The sequence below is a fragment of the Gorilla gorilla genome, chromosome 13 (assembly GCF_029281585.2).
Source record: "Gorilla gorilla gorilla isolate KB3781 chromosome 13, NHGRI_mGorGor1-v2.1_pri, whole genome shotgun sequence".
NCBI classification, from domain to species: domain Eukaryota; kingdom Metazoa; phylum Chordata; class Mammalia; order Primates; family Hominidae; genus Gorilla; species Gorilla gorilla.
This window is the reverse complement of record NC_073237.2, coordinates 125,665,188-125,682,727: the sequence shown is the minus strand read 5'-3', so window position 1 is coordinate 125,682,727 and position 17,540 is coordinate 125,665,188. Positions and strand designations below refer to the sequence as shown.

The window sequence follows — 17,540 nt, the reverse complement described above, 5'->3', positions numbered from 1 at the left end:
CAGGCACACACCACCATACCCAGCTATTTTTTTGTAGAGATGGGGTCTCGCCATGTTGCCCAGGCTGGTCTCAAACTCCTGACCTCAGGTGATCTGCCCACCTCGGCCTCCCAAAGTGCTGGGATTACAGGCATGAGCCACCTCACTTACATACAAAAACACAGATAGACTGAGAGTGAATGGATGGAAAGAGACACACAAGCAAACAGCAAGCCCAGGGGGCCGGCATTTTGATTCAATAGGATACCAATGGAAGCTGTGTCCCAGATCTTCTCAAGACCAGCTCCCTAACTTCACTCACACCTCTGTTCCTGTGCCACCTCCCGGGGCAGGACTTCGGTGAAGCAGGGGTGAGGCAGGAGGGGCAGAGAGTAGGTGCTGGGGACCCCCCTCCCACCAGGCTGGGTCTTCCTCACACCTTTCCACAGGCCCTGGAATCCAGGACTCGGTCTGACAAGTATGCAGTAAGGACTTGCCAGATTGTCTTGGGTCTTTGATGGTTTACTGGGTCCACAGACTGTAATTCCCTCTGTGTGCCAGCTCCCGGCCAGAGCCTGGCTAGGGGTGGGGAGGGATTCCGGCAATATGTGTGGAGTTCACACAGTCAACAAAATTATTTCCTGAGTGTCCACTGCATGCCGCGCCTGGACCAGGCCCTGGGGACGCATCAGTGAACAGAGCAGAACCAGACCCTGGCCTCAAGGAGCTGACACTCAGGTGACGGGTCTGGGTGGGAGTAGGTGGGGGAGAAGACAGGAAGCAGGACAGAACACAGAAAGTAAATCATCACGTTTGCTGGCGGGAGCCTGGTGCCCACGGAAAAAAGCCGGGGGCCAGTAAAGGGCGGGAGTGTGGCGCGGAGCTGGGCTTGCTCCGGGTACACTTATGCAAAAGGTGGCCTCTGTGCCAACATTCCAAGGAGGGGCACTCTTCCTGGGGGAAGAAAGGGGATTCCGGAGGGTGCCAGTCACAGCATGGGGGCATTCCTGGGCCATCCAGTTTCAGGGGAGGGTGAGCAAATCTCAACCATGCACCTGCTAGTCAGGTGCTCAAAGGCCAGCCCTAGGCTCTGTCCCTCGACTGCAGAAGTGCAGGTGACCTGCCAGGTGATCCTCGGGTTCCGGAGCCCTCCCGCTTGGCCAGGAGGCTGAGGTCCAAGTTTGGCGGGATTCACATTTGTCCCCAAACACACTCCTTGATAGTTTTCTTTCTTTCTCTCTCTCTTTCTTTCTTCTTTCTTTCTTTTTTTTTTCTTTCTTTTCTTTTCTTTCCTCCCTTTCTCCTTCCTTCCTTCCTTGCTTCCTCCTCTTTCTTTCTTTTTTTTTAGACAGAGTCTCGTGCTGTCTCCCAGGCCGGAGTGGAGTGGTGCAATCACAGCTCACTGCAGCCTCTACCTACCAGGCTCAGGCAATCCTCGTACCTCAGCCTCCCGAGTAGCTGGGACGACAGGTGCACACCACCATGCCCAGCTCATTTTTGCATTTTTACTTTTCCTAGAGACAGGCTTTCACTGTGCAGCCCAGGCTGGTCTCAAACTCCAGGGCTGAAGTGATCCTTCTGCCCCAGCCTCCCAAAGGGCTGGGATTACAGGTGTGAGCCACCACACCCAGTCTCCTTGATTGTTTCTCATGAACCCGCAGCCCTGCCCAGCCCTCTGATGCGTCCAAACCCAGGTGTCCCCTCCAGTCTGGCTATGCAACCACCCTCATCCGGTCCAAACTCTTCCTCACTTGGTAACAGGCCTCTTTCCTTCCAGAAGCTCCTCCCACCACCTCTCCAGCTCCAGCTTCTCCCTTGGCCCCCTCTGGCTGGTATTAGCAAACTCCATTAAGGGACAGGTATTTGATATTCCAAATAAAATCTCCACAACCCACATGAACCATCTTAACTGCTGAAATGCCCACAGGACTCGGGATTAGAAGCTCCGCAGCACACGGGAAATGAGGGGATTTTATTTAGTGTTTAGGATTTATACATGTATATGTTGGTGGGGGGAAGATGTATTTAAATCAAGTAACTTAATCCACAGAGTGCAAGGCTAAAACCACCATAGGAAAAGGGTATTTGCATATATTAATCTCTTAACATCCAAAAAGGGGGACTGTGTGGGAGAAAACAGAGAAATCGCCAGGTGGTGTTTGTTTTTGGGTCTCACCTGCTCAGTGCCGGCCTCACCTGCCCAGTGCCCCCCCACACACCTGGCTGGAAAGGGATTCACAAGGGCAGGGGCCAGTGTCTCTTTCAACCCTCAGTCGCCCAGGGCCTGGTGTTTTCTGTTGAATGAACAAATGAATGCATGGATATGTGGCAGTAAGAATGACTCTCTCAATGCAAACGGGGTTTAAATGACACAGCCCTCTGACCTCTTCTTTCAACAGATCCAGAGGGGCCCTGGGGCCCAGGCCCTGCCTAGGCGCTGGGGTCGGCGCAACACAGATAAGGACTCAGCATGCAAGAGCCTCTACCCTGGCTCAGGGGGAAGCAAACACGAGCTGAGAGACTCATGGAGAGCCCATGTCCACAGAACGTTCACAAAGGCCTCCTGGAGAAGGCAGAGCAAGAGAGGGATGCAGCGGAGGGGAGAGGGAGTTCTGTTGGCCAGCGCAGCCCAGGCCAAGGCCTGTAAGGAGGGAAAGGGCTTGGAGTATTTGCGGGTGACCACAGGGCTGGGGTAAGGCAGAAGCGAGCGTCTCGGGCAGCAGCCAGTTTATGGGGCCTTGGGAGCCTGGGGGAGTTTGAATGTTATTCCAGCACATGTGAGGGACAGTGATGACAATTTGGGAACATAGAGCCATAGAGCCACCTTTCTGGAGCAAGGGTGGCCACTTCCCCAGCCAGGTGATGAACTTAAAATATGTGAGCCCACCCTCACCCCCACCTCTGTGCAGAGCGCAGCCCATGCCTCATCACACACACACACACACACACACACACACACACACACACACACACACACACACAGCAGCCCCGACAGCAGGCCTACAGCCTGGAAGGCAGGTCTCAGGAGGCCTGGACTTTGGCTGACCTTGGCCATGGTGCCCCAGGCCAGGAGGGTAGTTTCCCCTGCCCGGCAGCTCCCTGGGGCGAGTCAGAAACCAGGGCAACCGGCAGAGATGCCACGGGCACCTCGGACACAGGGCCAGGTTCCCCCAGGGAAAGCAGGACCCCACCCTGTTCCCAATCACCTTCAACCCCAGCGTATCTCAGTCGTTAGCACTTTGTGGGGCCTTGGGGTGTCTGAATTCATTCAGCCCCCTCTTTAGAGATGGCAAAATTGAGGGCCAGAGAAAGTGATTTTTCCGAAGTCACAGATCTGAGAAACGGTAGGGGCTGGATTCGAACTCCTGCCGCATCTACCTGCCCAGTCTGTGCCGCTCACCAGTACCCAGCCCCTCCCTGCCCCATCTGGAATTTAAATTCAGTAGAGCCTCGTTCATTCAAAGCCTCCTTAATTCAGAATTCCTGAGCAGGGGGGGTCTCCTGTACACCAAACGTGGATGGGAACCTGGGGTTTACTGAGTAAATGAACTGCATAACCAAGATTGATGACAGGGTGGCTCGCTCAAAAACTTCAGGGGCGCACACGAACGTCCACACGGTGCATGCGCCGTTCTCAAAGAACCTTCTTTAAAGCAGCCTCGGAGGCCCTGGTCCATGCCACGGTGGAGGTGCTGGGGCCAGCAGCACCCGAGCTGACTGGAGAGAGCCCCGTGTCCGGTTCCCAGCTGTGCGACCCGAGGCCAGGTCTGCCCCTCTCTGAATCTCGGTGAGAATGCCTTCCCCGTGGAGCTGTTGTGTATGAGAACAGTGTGAGGCCGGGTACACAGTTGGTGCTCAGTAAGTCACAGCTGTTTTACAATAATTAAAAAGCATCTCTTGGATCAAACAGCCTGCATCTCAGTCTTCTTCTAATTTGCATTGGTTCTTCACAGAAATTAAGGTGCACTCTGTTCCCGACGATTCCATCTGGCTGGGCTGAGGTGGAGTCCCCTCGATTCCCCAGTGAGGGCTGGGAACCCATCACTCGCTCCAGCAACAGGTATTTATTTATCCAGCGTGTGCTTCATGTCAGGTTCCCTGCTGAGGGCCGGGCACGCATATAGCAGTGGCCTAGACAGACAAGGTCCCCGCCCTCAGCAGCTCTCGGCCTAGCTATTGAGCTTGCCTGACAAGGGGCAAAGAGGGTAGGAGGAGGTGGAGTTGCCAGATTAAATTCAAGATGCTGAGTGTCATCTGAATTTGAGATAATAAAAAAAAATTTTTAGTATGTGTATTCCATTCCATATTTGGGATACATTTATACTCACAAGTTATTTGGTACTTATCTGACATTCATATTTAACTGAGTGTGCTTTATTTTATTTTATTTTATTATTTTTGAGATACAGTCTCACTCTTTCGCCCAGGCTAGAGTGCGGTGGCGCGATCTCAGCTCACTGCAACCTCTGCCTGCCGGGTTCAAGCGATTCTCCTGCCTCAGCCTCCTGAGTAGCTGGGATTACAGGCACATGCCACCATGCCTGGCTAATTTTTGTATTGTTAGTAGAGATGGGGTTTCGCCATGTTGGCCAGGTTAGTCTCGAACTCCTGACCTCAGGTGATCCGCCCACCTCGGCCTCCCAAAGTGTTGGGATTACAGGCCTGAGCCACCGCGCCCAGTCTTTCTTTTATTTTTATTTCTAGATCTTCCAGTGTTTATCCAGCACCTTCTGCAGGAGTCCTTCTACTGAACAACCAGACCCTGTGGGCTCAGGGACAAACACAGGAACAAGCCCACAGGATAATCACACAGGGTGGTCCTGGGAGGGCCTTTGACAAGGTGACTTTGAGCTCAGACCTGATGTGTGTAGAGGAAGAAAAAAGGCATCACTCCATGAGAGAGAAGGAGAGGGACAGGAGACCCGGGTGAGGCAAGGCAGAGAGCTAGTGGCTGCAAAAGAGACAACACTGACCAGGAGGGGAGGGAATGGAGGGCTTTGTGGAGGAGGTAGAATTGAGCCAGGCCCTGAAGGAGGAGCTGGACAGAGAGGAGGTGGTGCAGAGGAGCCCTGATTTGGGAGGAGGTAAGCCAGGTGGTAGGCCCCTGAGATACCCATTCTCCAGACACCATCTCTTACGAGGGCCTTTGGTACCCGAGAAAAAGCACACGATAAACTGTCAGGTGAAAAATACAAGATACGAAACAGACAGCAGCTGTGGGGTTGGGGGGGGTTGAACTAGACCATCCGACCTAGCATGTAGTAGGCGCTCAATAAACAGGAGATCGATGGAATCATGCTTTTCCGATTTGCAGACAAATGGGGGGATCAGAGGCACCGCCAAGGTGTTCTTCCTTGCTTTGTGGGTATTTTACTAAATGAAGCAATGAACGAATTGCTTGAATAGACGTGAGGTTACTGTGACTCCATCCAGAAACCACTTGGTCCAGACTTTGAAGGCAATAAAACAACAGGAAAAGACAGGCCCTGCCTCCCGGTCCCTGACAGGCGCCATCACTCTTGAGCCTGTGGTAGGGAGTGCATTTTCAAGTCGCCCGCTGCCTCCCGAGTCTGCCTGCCGGGTCTGCAAGCCTCCAGCCAAGCAGGAGGGATCAGCTCTGCAGCTTCCGACACCCCAGCCCATGTCCTCTCAGCCCACTGGGCCCAAGGCGGGTGTAAAATCCTGGCTTACCAAGCAGAGACTCTGGGAAGAGGTCCAGTGGCCTCCCAGACAGACCAGAGGTCCTGCTCACTGGTGTCCTCCTGTGCGTCCTTGGCAAGTGGCTTCCCCTCTCTGAGCCTTGGTATCCTTGTCTATAAAATGGGGATGGGCATGGGCGTGGTGGCTCACGCCTGTAATCCCAACACTTTGGGAGGCCGAGGCAGGCGGATCACCTGAGGTCAGGAGTTCAAGACCAGTCTGGCCAACGTGGTGAAACCCCGTCTGTACTAAACACACACAAAAATTAGCCAGGCGTGGTGATGGGTGCCTGTAGTCCCAGCTACTCAGAAGGTTGAGGCAGGAGAATCACTTGAACCGGGGAGGCGGAGGTTGTAGTGAGCTGAGATTGTGCCACCACACTCCAGCCTGGGCAACAGAGCGAGACTCTGTCTCAAAAAATAAAAATAAAAAATAAAACAGGGATGGATTCTAGTGACGTCATCCTTCATTCATTCACGAAGGTTTGGAGAGAATCTGTTCCCTGCTAGGTGCCACGCTGGGAGTGTGAGGCTCCTGAGGGAAGTTCTTGGACCCCTGGCTGATGCTTTCACATGATCACAGGGGCACATCCTGTAAGATAAATACACAGGGGGTTGTGGCGAGCCCTCAGTGCCTGGAAAGGAAGAGAAAATACAAGGCCTCTTGCATTACTACCTGTGAGCAGAGGGTACCTGGCTCCCAGGTCCCTCCTGATGAAAAGGACCCCAACCTAGACAGACATCTGTCATGCTTAGAAGGCCCTTCTCAGTCCCTCCAGCTTCTAAGACATTTTATTACTAATAATCACATGCAGGTGACGTTTAACGAGCACTCGCCATGCGTCAGCCTCTGCGCTTCAAGGGGTCCACGTGCGCAGACCGTGGCTGGCCCTGCAACTCCAGGTGCAGCAGACACAGCCTCTCTCAGCCCAGCCAGAACCGGGTGCTGGCGACTCCTGGGACCTCTTCCAAGGGGAGGTGGGTTTGGGACACAGGCTGGAGACCAGAGCAGGCCAGGCCCCTTCCCACCGTGTCCCCACCCGATAAGACCAACCAGTGCCCCTCAGGATACCCAGCCCCGTCCCTTCCCTTTACAGAAAGAGAAGGTGAGTCCCCCAAAGGAGACTCGTGCTCCAGTGCTCTTCCTGAACTCCTCCGGCCACCCTCAGGCCACCCCCTGCCCTCAGGCCACCCCTGCCCTCAGACCACCCCCTTCCCTCTTCTCTGCAGTTACCCATCCTGCTGCCCACCTGCCAAGCCCAGCAAAGGCCCTCCACAGTCAGCCCAAGATGCTGCCAGACCCAGGACCCGGGGCGGGTGTGCACGGAGCAGGTGTGGATGTGGAGGAAGAGGTGCCCAAAGCTCTGCTCTGAGGCCAGATCTGAGACCTGGGTGCCCAGAGCCTCTCTAGGTCCACCCAGGGGTGCTGGGCCCATGGGAGCAAAGGCTGAGTACTGCGGCCTCCCACCACCCCCCTGCCCCACCTCCACCCTGAAGTGTCCTGTTTAGTGGAATATCAGGTGTCATTGTGTGCCCTGGGGTGCTGACGGGGAGGGGATCACCTGGCCACAGGAGACCCCTGAAGCCTGGGGGAGGGGCCTGCTTCAGCTCCAGTGAGGGTGGGATCCCTGGGGTGAACCCGTGACCTTAAGCATGACCTTGAGCATGACCTTAAGCATGACCTTGAGCGTGACTTTGGGTTGTTGCTCCTTTCAACGCCACACGCACACCTGATTCCTGGGCCCTTTTCTCTCCCCCAGTCCCTTCCTGCCACACACGCTCGTTTCTCCACATCTTTCCCCTCTAAATGACGGGCACTAGGTAACCAGAAGTGACACCACAGCCGCTGGACCCCTCACGGCGCGAACATGAAACTGGGCAGGTCTGGGTTTGGCCACCCGTTCCCTGACTCGCTGGCTGTGTGACCTTATGCAGGTCACTTGCCCTCTCTGAGCCTCAGCTTTCTCGCCTGTAACGTGAGGGGCACATGAGCTCCCGCCTTGCAGGGCTGTGTGTGTTGCGGGTGGTCCCGGAAGCTGCGCTCAGTGTGGACAGGCAGCAGTGCTCCCATGCAGATGCCACGTCAATATCATCACGTGCTTCCTGTTTAGGTCCTGCTCATTCCTCCAAGGGCCGAGGCAGCTCCGGAGGAATGGGGAGGGCGTGGCCTCTGCCCTGGTCCTAGCCGGGTCTGCGGCTGCCGGTGTCCACCTGTGGTTCGCAAAGTGTGGTCCTCCTGGCCAGCAGCATTGGCCTTGCCCAGGAACTTGTCAGAAATTCAGATTCTCTGGCCTGGCCAGTCCTGGGAATCAGAACCCCTGGGATGCGACCAGCCACCTGCGCTTTCACGAGGCCCCAGGGGCCTCTTGCAGGCACTGGTGTGAACCAGGAGATCCTGGAGGGTGGCAGCCCCTCTTGTGCCCCCCACCCTCACTCCCATCACAGGGTCTGGTCCTCCCATTTCTCCAGTCACTCTGCACTAAACACTGGACAATGGCCCCTAAGTACAGGCCCTCGTCTGCTAGTCAACAACTGGGGGGCCCAGGTTCTCCAAATGTGGTCCCCAGAGTACCCACACCAGACCACGAGGGAGCCTGACAAAATGCAAGCCCCTGAGTGCCCCCTAGACTGGCTGGGCATGGCTCCCCAAGAATTTGCTCTGGGGACACCAACAAGTCCCAGAACAGGGGGAGGAAAATGAAGGGCACAGGAAAAGCCGGGCCCTGGGGAGGAGATGGAGGAAAAGGGAAGTCAGACAAGATTCCCCAGTGCCAGTGACGGGCGCCACTGCCTCCCCAGAGCCACCACAAGCCAGCGGCCCCTTGGCAGCAGGGGTCTGGGAGCCCTTGGCAGTTCAACCCTGTGCGGACACCGTTTGAGGGGCTAGAAATAAGCCAGGATGAAATGTTATGAAATAATAATAATAGTCTCTTCTCTGGCCCACTGCAGAACCCTAGAAAGTAAGGGACTGGGGCCAATGGCAGCTGCAGTCAAGGTGCCTGCAGCTATGTGACCCCAAGGCCTAGCCCGCCCCTGCCTCCCGCCCTTCACTTAATTCCAAATACCTTTTCTCTTGTCAGCCACAAGTTAGTGGGCTTCAAAGTCAGGCGGTGGCTCCCGTGACCCTTTGTGGGGAGGGCAGGGGTGGGCCCAGCTTCTGTGTGTTCTGCTCAGTGGGCCAGGAGGCCCCAGGCCTGCAACGAGAGGGAGGGAGGGAGCTCGGCCTGCCGGTCATTGCTCCGCACCTAGGCCCTTCCAGCTTGGAACGGACCAGCAGCCAGGAGCAGCTGGTCCAATCCCACCGCCCTGCAAGGGAGGCTGCCCAAGGTACCCGGAGAGCCTTGGACTGGGGAGCTCAGGGCAGGATGAGCCAGAGCTCCAGGAGAGGAAGGCTGCGCTCACCTGAGCTAAAAGTCGTGTTACAATCATACCTGTAGGTGTCAACCTCACTTTCGTTGCAGAGAGGAGGGTCTGGAATCACATGCTCCTCCAGGCAGCATTTTACAGAAAGCTGCCCTGACAGCCACAACGTACTCCCCCACTTCTACCTCTATCTCGGATTCTGTTGCAGAATGTGGCGAGGTATCACAGGGCTGCCAGCCATGGACAGGTTTGAGGGGACCGGAGTAGGGGGTTGCAGGGACGAGCTGGCAGGATCCAAATCCCTCCCATCAGATGTGTCTCCACCCACAGCTTCCTTTTCCATTGGAACAAACGTAACAAAACAAGTGTCAACTACACTTCCTGATTCCTGAGTTACGAAAAGCCAGTGCCACCCACAGGTCCGTCCACCCCCTCCTCTTGACCCGGCCCTTCCAGTGGCACCTTATTCTGTTATTTGCTCTCTATTTTTCTTTAAAAGCATTCACTGCTATTACTTAGGTAAATGCATCCATAAGGGAACTTTATGTGACTACTGTTAGGTGGAAAAAAAAACTAAGATCATGGGCCATAAATAGAAGGTAAAAGTAAAAATAAATTACAATTAAAATAAGCAATGTTAGGAAATTCTAGCTGGCTATTGTGGCCTGCCAATGGCATTTTGATAGAAAAGGGTTGGGGAGTTGCAAGCTTCCCCTCCAGGGGACCAGAGGGCTGAGACAGAGAAAGGAATCACCTTTGTGTGGTATGAGGCTGTGTGATCCCTGACGTCACTGTCTCCTAGGTCACCGAGGGTGCCCACCCCACACTGGGGAAACACTGACCTGAGGGGCACCCCTAAGCCAGTGAACTAGGGGACCAGGCTCCTTGCAAGGCAAGGACCAGATGGCATTTAACGCTGATAGGCACTATCACGACCTCCTGGGCATGAAACAGGTACCTCCCTGGTCCTTTTTCCAGAAGAGGTTGCAGAAGCCCTCTGGACAGGCCTGGCTCATGTCCTCCTGCTGGAGCGGGCTGACACAGCCCTCAGCCCTCCGCTCCCAGCGTGGCCCGTCCGCTCTCCACAAATGTGCCACGCTTTCTCTAGGGTCCCCGCCCTGGGATTCCCTCCCGACCTGGCACATCTCAGTCAACCCCACCTGCCTTCCAGGTCCCCTCCGCCAGCCCTCGGTGGCCTCTCTGGGGCAGGACACCATCCTCCTGAGGACCATGATGTCTGTAGTACTGTTCTGCCATCCGGAACTTCTCGTAAGTGGGACCCCACTGACCACCCTCTCGATTTCTAAGTGAAGCCAGAGAGTTGGATCACAATTATCCCCTGTGCCAATAATTTCCTTTATGAGAAATGCAATTGTAAGTCTTAGAAAGGGACGTGTGAATTAAAACAGGCAGTCATGCAGAACGAGGGGGAGGGAGCGCATGAGGGTGCCAGGAGGTCCCCAAATTGTCCTCCAGGTGGAGACCAGCTGGGATGGTGGTGACGTCTCACCTGCACCAGGACTGGCAGCTCTGTCACATCCCCACAACACAGGGCCCTGGCAGGCCTCACTCTGCACTGGCTGGCTGTATCTGGGGCACAGACACACAGGCTGGTGGCATATGTCACAGGTGGCAAATGTGTCACTTGGCCTCAAGACTCCCTGCATGCAGTGGAGACAGTGAGGCCTCTGTCCACACAGGCCCCAGCTGGGCCATGACCCACTCTTGAAGCCTATCCCTTACCCTGACCTCACAGCTTCCCTGGTTGCCTTCCAGGGTCAGCAGAGCAGCCTGGATGCACTCAGAAGCCCCGGGGGACTCAGGCCACGGTCCCTGAGACCCAAGAGCACCCCCCTGCAGCTTGTGATGAGCCCTGGGTAGGGAAAAGGTGACACAAGGGGGCTCATAGCCACCACCAGGTCCAGCTGGGCCAGGGCACTCATCCCAGTCTATGGGGAGAGTCCACCTTGGCTCCAGCTGGCAGGATGAATTAGGAAATGAGAGCCAGCCCTTTGCAGCCTAGAGCAGTGGCTCAGGCAGGGCCTGGCCAGGGGCTGTGGGCAGGAGTGTCTGAGGCTGGAGGAGCAGCCCCCAGCCATCCCATCGCACTCCCTCAGGACATCCGAGGAATCCCACCTTGACTCCTCTCGGTCTTAGCTCCAAGGCCACGTCCAAGCAGGTGAAACAGGAAGCCCCCTCCCCAAGGGGCTTTCTAGGGCAGAATGCCTGAAAGATCAGGGCAATCACCACAAACACAGATGGAAATCGGAGAGCCGGCTCCTAAAACACCTCAGGGCTCCACGCTAACACGGAGACAGGAGAGGACCACGGGTGGGGCAGGGGTTTTAATGCTGCCCAGATCTGGGTGCAAGTCTCAGTGCCACCCCGTGCCAGCCATGTGGCTTTCAGCAAGTGACTTCCCTTCTGTGAGCCTGTTTCTGCAACTGCCAAATAGGCCTGATGATAGCACTGACCAAGCACAGGTTTTCTGTGAATTTTCATACATTTGTATGGAGGGTGCACAATACCTGGGATGTATAGATGAAATTTGTATAGGTGGTCGCAGTTATTACTATTATTATTATTATTTACAGACAGGATCTTGCTCTGTCACCCAAGCTGGAGGGCAGTGGCACCATCACAGCTCACTGCAGCCTCAACCTCCTGGGTTCAAATGATTCTCCCATCTCAGCCTCCCAAAGTGCCGGGATTACAGGCATGAGCCACCGTGCCCAGTTTGCAATGATCATTACTGAATATCACGTACATACGTGTATTGGCAGGTGTTAAACGTGTAAGATACTTTTAAGTAAAGAAACTTAAAACAGAGTATTTCTATGAGTTAGTTTAATTTAGTCTATAGATGAGAAGATATATACACAGTTCTGTTTCATTTCAGCTCCTGGAACAAGGGCCTGTCTGCCCACTCTTATAAGACAGCTGTATCTCTCCATCCTGGCACTGCCCAGCCACCACCCCCTCCCAGGCCATGGCCCCTGCTGCATCCCCCTGTGGCCCTAACCAGGGACCTTTCTTTTTTGTTTTCTTTTCTTTTATTTATTTATTTTTTAACACAGAGTCTCCCTTTGTCGCCCAGGCTGGAGTGCAGTGGCACGATCTCGGCTCACTGCAACCTCTGCCTCCCGGGTTCAAGTGATTCTCCTGCCTCAGCCTCCTGAGTAGCTGGGATTACAGGCGCCCGCCATCACACCCGGCTAATTTTTGTATGTTTAGTAGAGACGGGGTTTCACTATGTTGGCCAGGCTGGTCTGGAACTCCTGACCTCAGGTGATCCACCCACCTTGGCCTCCCAAAGTGCTGGGATTACAGGCATGAGCCACCGCGCCCGGCCTGTTTTCTCATTTGTGAAGATGCAGGGCTGCTGTGAGGACTGGGTGAGAGGCGCACCTGGCACGTAGCAGGTTCTCACTGGGGGAGTTGCCCCCAAGCCCCAGCGAGAAGCCCAGCCAAGGCCCCTGCTCCCCGCCTGGGGAGGTCAAAGGGGCAGGTGGGAAATTGAAACCCGAGATGAATGGCCATTCTGCAGCTGGAGTCCAGAAAGATTCTGGGCATGGGAGCATCACTGGAAAAGGAAATGTGGGGTCCTTGCCCAGGGGAGGGACCGGGGGGTTCTAGATCCAGCCCTGCCCCCACCCAGGTCACCTCGCTGGCTACAAATGACGACCCCAAGTGGTGCAATGTAGATGTCCAAAGTGAGAAGAAAGGCTTGTGCAAGGCTGTGTGGGGGTTACCTGGGGGTTTGATCTCGGTACCATGCGTGACTCCCAGAATGGGACAAGTGTCTGCCCCTTCTGCAGGGCAGATGTGAGGAGCCTGAGGGACCTGCTCCCAGGCCACCAGCTCTTTGTGCAAATCTTGTTTTCTGGTGCTTGGTTGGCTGGAAGAAGAGTGTGGCTGGATTGGGGGTGCGGTCTCTGCTCCCTCAGCCCCACCCACCAGGTGGGGGAAATGGAGGAGAGGGACCCACAGGAGGGTGATCAGGGCAGCTAGAAGAGATTTGCTCGGGTACCACAGACCCTTGGTCCCTGGAGCACCCCTCTCTGCTAGGAGAGTTGGCAACCAGAACCAACAGTTTTCAAGGCTGCACACCTGGTGGAGGTTGTTGCGGGGGTTGGCCAGGTGCAGGCCCAGGCAGGCAGGGAAATGCGGAGGCTGGGCTGGGCGGGGTTCCAAGGCAGGGCGGAGCCTCTCAGGGAAGCCGCAGTCACCCATCCGTCACTTATTCATCCATCAAATATGTACCGATGCATGGCCTGGGTGCCGAGACACCCACGACCAGACAGACACAGCCCTGCCTTCCTGGGGCCTGTGATGGGGTCAGCCACGTAACAGCTCAGTCAGGCCTGGTGGGCTGCAGCTAGGACTTTGCATCTTCCTCTCCGCAAGCCCCTGGGGGGTTCTGAGCCGGCAAGAGATGGGATTTGACTTGCATTTTAAAAGGGTCTTTTAGCTTCTGTGTGGAGAAGGGTGGAGCTGGGAGACTGTGGGGAACTCCTGCATTCTTATGGGGGAGCGGGGATGGCCTAGCCCTGGGTCCCAGGCACCCTGGAAAGGGGCCGGGGGCCAAATGTGTGAGGTTTTTGTTTCATTTTTTTTTTTTTTCTGAGACGGAGTCTCGCTCTGTCACCCAGGCTGGAGTGCACTGACGGTGATCTCCACTCACTGCAACCTCCGCCTCCCGGGTTCAAGCGATTCTCCTGCCTCAGCCTCCCGAGTAGCTGGAATTACAAGCATGCACCTCCACACCCAGCTAATTTTTGTATTTTTAGTAGAGACAGGGTTTTTTTTTTTTTTCTTTGAGACGGAGTCTCACTCTGTCGCCCAGGCTGGAGTGCAGTGGCGCGATCTCAGCTCACTGCAAGCTCCACCTCCCCAGTTCACGCCATTCTCCTGCCTCAGCTTCCGCAGTAGCTGGGACTACAGGCACCCGCCACCATGCCCGGCTAATTTTTTGTAGAGACGGGGTTTCACCGTGTTAGTCAGGATGGTGTCAATCTCCTGACCTCATAATCTGCCCGCCTCGGCCTCCCAAAGTGCTGGGATTACAGGCATGAGCCACCGCGCCTGGCCTAGTAGAGACAGGGTTTCACCATATTGGCCAGACTGGTCTCGAACTGACCTCAGGTGATCCACCTGCCTCGGCCTCCCAAAGGGTTACAGGCGTGAGCCACCACACCGGGCCTCAAGTGTGTTTTAAAGTGAGAGCTCAGACGATCGCTGGTCTAGCTATGATTGTGCCACTGTACCCCAGCCTGGGTGACAGAGTGAAACCCTGTCTCAAAAAAAAAAAAAGGCAACCCATCACGTGGATGTAATGGAGAGGTGGGAGTTGAGGGCTGCTCCAAGAGCTTTGACCTGAGGAAGCAGAGCACGCAATTTCCATTTGCTGTGGGAGGAGCAGGTTTCAAGCTTATCAGTGGAGGAGATGGGGTTTGGGAAACATTAAGTTTGAGGATCGAGGAACCCATCCTTTGGGAGTGCAGGCCTAGAGGTCAGGGGAGGGGCCGGACTTCGGGGAGGAACCTGGGACCCAGCGCCTGGGATGGAAGAGCTCTCCCAGTAAGAGGGCGGGCAGGCAGGTTACACAGGACAGGAGGAGCAAATGAGAGGCAGGGAGGCAAAAGGGGAGGCAAAACCATGTCCTGGGGCCAGGAGAAGGGTGTGTTGACAGAAGGAGTGAGCGGCCATGTCTGAGGCTGCTGGCAGGTGGAGGACTGTGATGGTCAATGCTGACCTTCGCAAGAGCTGTTTGGGTGGAATGGCAGGGCTGGGAGCCCAACTTTGGTGGGCCCGGGGGATGATGAGGGCCGGGGGAGGAGCGGAGAGACAGCACAGAGACCACCTTTCCAAGGGAATGTGCTGGAAGGGGATCGGATAAGCAGGGCGGAAGCTAAAGGGGATTGTGGGGTCAGAAGGTGGCTTCTTACAATCTGGGGGCATTCCTGCATGTTTGTGGCATGCTGATGGGGCTGACCCAGGAGAGGAAACAGCTGGTGATGCAGGAGAGATGGGGCCACGTGGAGGGAAGCCAGGGGAAGGTGGAGAGGAAGCGAGGTGCACGGGGCCCGGGCAGGGAAGGACCTGACGGGCATGAGAGGAGGGACAGCTGATGGGCATGAAAGGAGGGGCAGCTGCCCAGGGGGATACCCAGGGAGGCTGGTGAGTGCAGGGCCAGGAATGCCTCTGATTGCCTCTGCGTTTTCAATGAAGCTCATGCCTGTAATCCCAACATTCTGGGAGGCCAAGGCAGGAGGATCTCTTGAGCTCAGGAGTTTGAGGCCAGCCTGTGCAACATAGTGAGACCCTGTCTCTACAAAAAAGAAAAAGAAAAAAAAGTTAGCCAGGCGTGGTGATGTGTACCTGTAGCCCCAGCTACTCAAGAAGGATGAGGAGGGAGGATCACTTTAGCCCAGAAGTTTGAGGCTGCAGTGAACCGTGATCACACCACTGTACTCCAGCCTCAGCAACATAGTGAGATCCTGCCTCAAAAAAAAAAAAAAAAAAAAGCAACCTATCATCTGAGAGTGAGAATGAGGGCTGAGGGAGGGGGAGTATTGGAGGTTTGGGGAGAGAGAGAAGTTGTGGTCTGGGAGACAGGGGCTGCAAGCTGACCGGGGAACACAGAGGATTGCTGGACAGCACAAATGTTTGCTGGAGGTCAAGGTCATGAGATAAAGCTGTTTGTGCCATCAGGTGGCTTTGTCCAGGGCTCCGCTGCTTGGATGTCAGAGCACACTGAGCAGCACCCAGAACTCAACCGGGACAGGGGTTCTGCCAGGTGGATGGAGGAGGGGGAGGGCAGGGTGACTGAGGGCGTCTGCAGCAGACAATGAGCCTGGAACCCAAGGAAGCAGAGGACACGGGAGGTGAAGGACAAGGAATGTGCCCTGGGGGCAGATGGCAAGAGGCAAAGAAAGATCAGAGTTAAGGTCGCAGAGGGAATGTGTGGAAAGACAAGAGGCAGTGCTCCAAGATGGGATGCTTCAGGCGGAAATGGCAGACGGGAGGGTGTTACTGACCAAGCCAGGACCCAGGGTGTATCATGGACGTGGCTGTTGAGGTAGGGGCTGACAAGGGGGTGGGGGGAAGGGCGAAGAAGATTTCAGAACAGATGTAGGGGCTCCCACCTGTAATCTCAGCAGTTTGGGAGGCGGAGACTAGTGGATCACTTGAGCTCAGGAGTTTGAGACCAGCCTGGGCAACGTAGTGAGACCTCGTCCTTACAAAAAATACAAAAATTAGCTGGGCATGGTGGCATGTGCCTGTGGTCCCAGCTGCTTAGGAGGCTGAGGTGGGAGGTTTGCTTGAGCCCAGGAAGTCAAGGTGGCAGTGTGCTGTGATTGTGCCCCTGCACTCCAGCCTGAGTGACAGAGAGAGACCGAAAGAAAGAAAGAAAGAAAGAAAGAAAGAGAAAGAAAGAGGAAGGAAGGAAAGAAAGAGAGAGAAGGAAAGAAAGAAAGGAAAGGAAGAAAGAAAGAGAAAGGAAGGAAGGAAAGAAGGAAAGAAAGAGAAAGGAAGGAAGGAAAAGAAAGAGCGAGAGAGAAAGAAGGAAAGAAAGAAAGAAAGATTGATTGATTGATTCAGGGAACCGAGAGGCAAGGCCAGGCTAGAGCAAGGGGAGCCTGGGGAGAGCCCATCACAGCGGTCTTAGCCTTTTCTCAAGGGTAGGAGTCTGTTCCCAGGGGCTGGCTCCTCTGTCCCGCTAAGCCAGGGCATGGTGGCTTCTGGCACAGGCAATTATCAAAGTTTTCTTTTTTTACTTGTAAAATACACATAACACATAGTTTACCATTGCAAGCATTTTACATGTTCAGTCCAGTGGCATCGTACACGCACGTGGTTGTGCAAGCATCACCACCTTCATCTCTAGAAAGTTTTCATCTTTATAGTATGAGATTCTGTCCCCAGTAAACACTCATTCCTGTTACCCGCTCCCTCCAGCCCCTGGCAACCACATTCCACTCTCTGTCTCTATGATTATGACGACTCTAAGTATTTTGTGTAAGTGGAATCATACAGCATTTAACTTTTTGGGGCTGGCTTATTTCACTAGCATAATATCCTCAAGGTTCGTCCACACTGCAATGTGTGTCAGAACCTCCTTCCTCTTTAAGGCTGAATCCGAGTCCCTTGCGTGTCTACACCACATTTTGCTTATCCATTCACCCATCGATGCTTCCACCTTTTGGCTATTGTGAATAACGCTGCTTTGACGATGGGTGCACAGATCTCTCTTTGAGACCCTGCTTTCAATTCTTCTGAGTATATACCCAGAAGTAGAAATGCTAGATCATATGGTAATTCTATTTTTACTTTTTTTGAGGAACTGCCATGCTGTTTTCCACGGCGGCTGCACCATTTTCATTCCCACCAGCAATGCCCGAGAGCTCCAATTTCTCCACATCCTCATCAACACTTGCTATTTTCTGTTTGTTTGATAGTAGCCATCCATCGCCAATGTGCTTTGACACACATCAC

General features: G+C 54.7%; 1 long non-coding RNA gene across 1 annotated transcript; it reads right to left on the bottom strand.

The window, feature by feature from the left end:
* Positions 1-4,457: 4,457 nt before the first annotated feature.
* Positions 4,458-9,386, bottom strand: LOC109028280 (uncharacterized). Its single transcript, XR_002007293.3, has 3 exons — positions 9,110-9,386; positions 8,744-8,872; positions 4,458-6,270 (listed from the first exon to the last, which is right to left on the bottom strand). It is a non-coding gene; the product is annotated as an uncharacterized lncRNA (long non-coding RNA).
* Positions 9,387-17,540: the final 8,154 nt, after the last annotated feature.